Source organism: Dendropsophus ebraccatus, chromosome 10 (assembly GCF_027789765.1).
Source record: "Dendropsophus ebraccatus isolate aDenEbr1 chromosome 10, aDenEbr1.pat, whole genome shotgun sequence".
Taxonomy (NCBI): Eukaryota; Metazoa; Chordata; class Amphibia; order Anura; family Hylidae; genus Dendropsophus; species Dendropsophus ebraccatus.
The window spans coordinates 14419544-14423784 of NC_091463.1; the positions used below are offsets into that span (position 1 = coordinate 14419544).

The 4241-nt window shown below is 41.5% G+C and overlaps 1 protein-coding gene across 3 annotated transcripts in view; it reads left to right on the forward strand.

Moving 5' to 3' along the window:
* RALGPS1 (Ral GEF with PH domain and SH3 binding motif 1) overlaps positions 1 to 4241 on the forward strand; it is a 309463-nt gene that overhangs the window by 133186 nt on the left and 172036 nt on the right. The window lies entirely within an intron of this gene.

Here is a 4241-nt window from a genome sequence, read left to right on the forward strand (position 1 = left end):
GGGCCGTGTAATAGGCCCAATATACAAGCGCCGATCTAGCTCATTTACAGGTATTATTGGGCCCCCCTTGGGCCCGTGTAATACAACCCTTAGACTCACTGGTCTAATATTGGTAGCCTATCCTAATGAAAGCCTCTCTTTTAATTGATATATGTACTAAAAAATGATTGGAAAATTTTAGAAAATGTTTTAAAAAATCCTACCATTAATTCTGAATTAATAGAGAAGGGTGACTAGTTAAAGGGGTAGTGCAACACTAAACAAATATTTACAAAATAACACACATTACAAAGTTATACAACTTTGTAATGTATGTGAATGGCCCCCTTTCCCCACTCACGCTAGACCCGGAAGTGAGGTACATTATAATCACCACATCTCGTGTTGACCCTCGTCCGCCATCTTAGGACAATGACGTACCCCGCTCTGAACGGCGCTGATCCCAGCTGACATGTGCAGCCGGGCAGTGCCTCTATTAGCTGGTGTGGGTCCCGTTGCCGCGCCGGCTAATTAAGCCTTTAAGTGCAGCTGTCAAACCTGACAGCTGCACTTAGAGGCTTTCCTCCGTGCATCCCTGGTGTCTAGTGGGACGGATCTCCCCCCCGCGATCGTGCCGTTCTTCTGCCCGTGCCGGGCCTCAGCGTCGGAGTGACGCTGATCCCGGCTTGGCAATAGACTGCTATGGCCTGCAGCAGGCCATAGCAATCTATGACCGATCTAATGGATCTTTGCTGTGTATATACACAGCATTGATCTCTATGAGAGATCAGTGCTGTCTATATACAAGTCCCCCAGGGGGACTTCTAGTTAAAGTAAAAATAAAAGTAAAAATGTTTTTTTATTAATAAAAAATCCCGTCCCCTAATAAAAGTCCAAATCACCCCCTTTTCCCATTTTATAAATATAAATAAACAAATAAACATGTTTGGTATCGCCGCGTGTGTAATCGCCCAAACTATTATTTAATCACATTACTGATCTTGCACGGTAAACAGCGTAAGCGCAAAAAAATTCCAAAGTGCAAAATTGTGCATTTTTGGTCGCATCAAATCCAGAAATTTTTTTATAAAAAGTGATCAAAAAGTCGTATATGCGCAATCAAGGTACCGATAGAAAGAACGCATCATGGCGCAAAAAATGACACCTCACACAGCCCCATAGACCAAAGGATAAAAGCGCTGTAAGCCTGGGAATGGAGCGATTTTAAGAAACATATATCTGTTAACAATGGTTTGAATTTTTTACAAGCCATCAGATAATATAAAAGTTATACATGTTACATATCGTTGTAATCGTAACGACTTGAGGAACATGCCTAACCAGTCAGTTTTACCCCAGAGCGAACGACGTAAATGCAAAACTCCCCGAAATCAAAACAAATTTCTTTTTTTTTTTTTTTTTTCAATTTGACAGCGCAAATTATTTTTTTCCAGTTTCGCAGCATATGTTATGGAAAAATAATGCCTGTCATTGCAAAGTACAATTGGTTTCGCAAAAAATAAGCGCTCATATACGTCTCTAAGTGAAAAAATGCAAGCGCTATGGACTTTTAAACATAAAGTGGTAAAAGCAAAAGTGCAAAAACGAAAATGGGCTTTGACCTTAAGGGGTTAAAAATCTACTGACACCAGTTGATTAGAAAGAAAACATTTTTGGGGTGAACTACCCCCTTGTAAGAAATCTCATAATAGAAAGAGCATAGAGAGTAGCTACAAAGAGTGTCTTGCTTTAGAGGTGCTTTGTCCTTCCTCCTGTGGTTGCGCTGCAGGGAACTATAGTATCGCTGTCAAGTTGCCATTATATTGGACCATAATACAAACATCAATAAAACAATGAAGCATTATCTTTTATTGCTGATTTCACTTCTTAACATTGAGCAGAAAGCTAAAAAAAAAAAAAAATCCTTTTTTTTCTATCAAAGTTATAACCATTTTCTGTGAATTAAAGATAATAAGTATGAGAAAGTGAGTACACAGTTCTCACATATATTACAGTACGGCCATGTTGTACATATAGCACCATAATGAAGGCCTGGATACACTGCAGGCCCCCAATGTTACAGCTTTTACACACATCTCTATGACTGTGTAAAACGTACAAAGGGTAAACTCCGCTGCTTCCCAAACCCCCTCCAGCTATTATTGTACCAAGGTCAGCATTATTAGAGGGACCATAACATCTGCATGCCGTGTATCTGCAGACTGGGGTTACCATATGTATTGGAGATTAAATGGCATTTTATATGTTTCTTTGAATGACCATGCATCTGACTGGCCCTGTTCAACTTCTACCTGTGTACATTTGTATCATCCCCAGCCGATAACCGTCCCTCCCAATCATCCTATAGACATACATGCTTCGTCATTTAAAAAATAGGAAAGGAGGAGATAGTTGTAGACAGACTCCTCTTATAGCGGCTCATCTCCTGTATGTGGCATGCTTAAATCCAACACTCCTGTCCTTTGTCCAACCAACACATCTATACCCTACAGCACATATATACTCCTATATTCATTAGATTGTTGGTCTGCGCGGTGACCACCAGGTAAATATGTGCACCTACGTATTAGGCTCCAGTCTTACACATTTCTTTGGCTATGTTTTTGGGACATAATCATCTAAAAAGAACACCCTAAGGATTAGCTAATTCCTCCATTAAATTCAGAACTGTTCTTTGTTACCACAGTTTAATTTTACAGCCATAAGGGTCTTTTTTTAGCCTGTGTTTTAGCACGTAATTTTGTACGTCAATGTCTTATTTGCAAACGTTGCATCGTTGTTGAATTTGTTGAATTTTCTGAAATTGGGCCAACAAAAAGCCCAAATGCAAAATGAGGGCTAATTTGGCTGAACCTGGTATGCTGGCTCATCCAAATGTCCTGGAGAAGGAGTATGCATTATGTTGGTATTCAGTGCCAATCCTTTTGTTCCCAGAGGTGATAGACCACCACCAGAAGTGTCTGCTAACAGCTTATGTACCCCTCACCCTTACTCCCACCATTCCCATGTACATGCAATAAGGGTAAGTGTTCAGCCAACAACTGCTGAAGGCGTATGGTCACCTTGACAAGGTGACAGTACACCTTGAATAGCTGTAGCAGGGAAGATTGGCTTAAAGCCCCTATTCCACGGGCCGACGGAGAGGAGCGCTTGTTTGCTCCTTGTTCCCCGCTCGCTGCCACCGATAATACATGCGGCGACAGCGAGTGGGTGGGTGGGGGGATGATGCCCGGGTGATCGCTAAATCGTCCGGGCAGCCCATGGAGGATAGTGGCGGTCTGCTGCCTCCACTCCTATTCCACGGAGCGACAGCAGCAGATCGCTGCTATCACAGTCGCTTGTTCTTCAACATGTTTGAAAAACAAACGACTGCAACGATCGGCCGACATGAACGATGTCTGCTGATCATTGACTTCTATTCCAAAGGACGATTATCGGCCGTGACGGCCACGGAATAGGGCCTTTAAAAATATTCTCTTTAAGATAGTATTGAAATCAGGATTGCACCTTCTGTATACTCAGTTATATCATGGTTGATGGAAAGCTCATCACCAACAACATCTTCTGTAACCTGTTAGCTCCCAGGACTCCTTACAGTAAAAAGATCAATCATCCTATATAAGACTGCACATAGAAACACATGGGCTTTAGTCATCATCCAATATATCCTAGCTTTCAGGTAATATGAAGACTGATCTTACTAGTAGGTAGGGGTTATGGAGAAACTGCACCATTCTTTTGGGTTTGGTTTGGTATTGGAACCAACCCAGCTTAGAAATAATCTGTAGTACCAAGCAGCGCCTATGCCTAACACTGGATAATGGCTTCACAACTCCATCCATGTGTACCAAGAAAAATCTGCATGGAAAGCGAGTCCGCTGCAGACTATTGAGGTTCAGGGCTTGCTCCTGCCCGTTATTTAAGCCCCTCATTGTATGGTGGAAGGTTCACAGAATTCAGTCATGGAAAACAGTTTACACAAAAATATCACTTCCTGTTGTTCCTCCCCTCCTCCCCCACCCCCATAAAAATCTGTTTTTTTCCTATGACATCTTGTGCACTGTCCCTTTAATGATTCCTTAGCGTATATCCAGGTGTAATGTGACACCCTCCACACATTTCACATCCATTTGATATTGAAACTGTTTATTAATTACATAGTAACCGTTAAACGTCCTCCGTTTATGTGGTATATTTTTTTCTTGTATTTTTCTTGGAAATTTAGAAGAAATATGATGCTG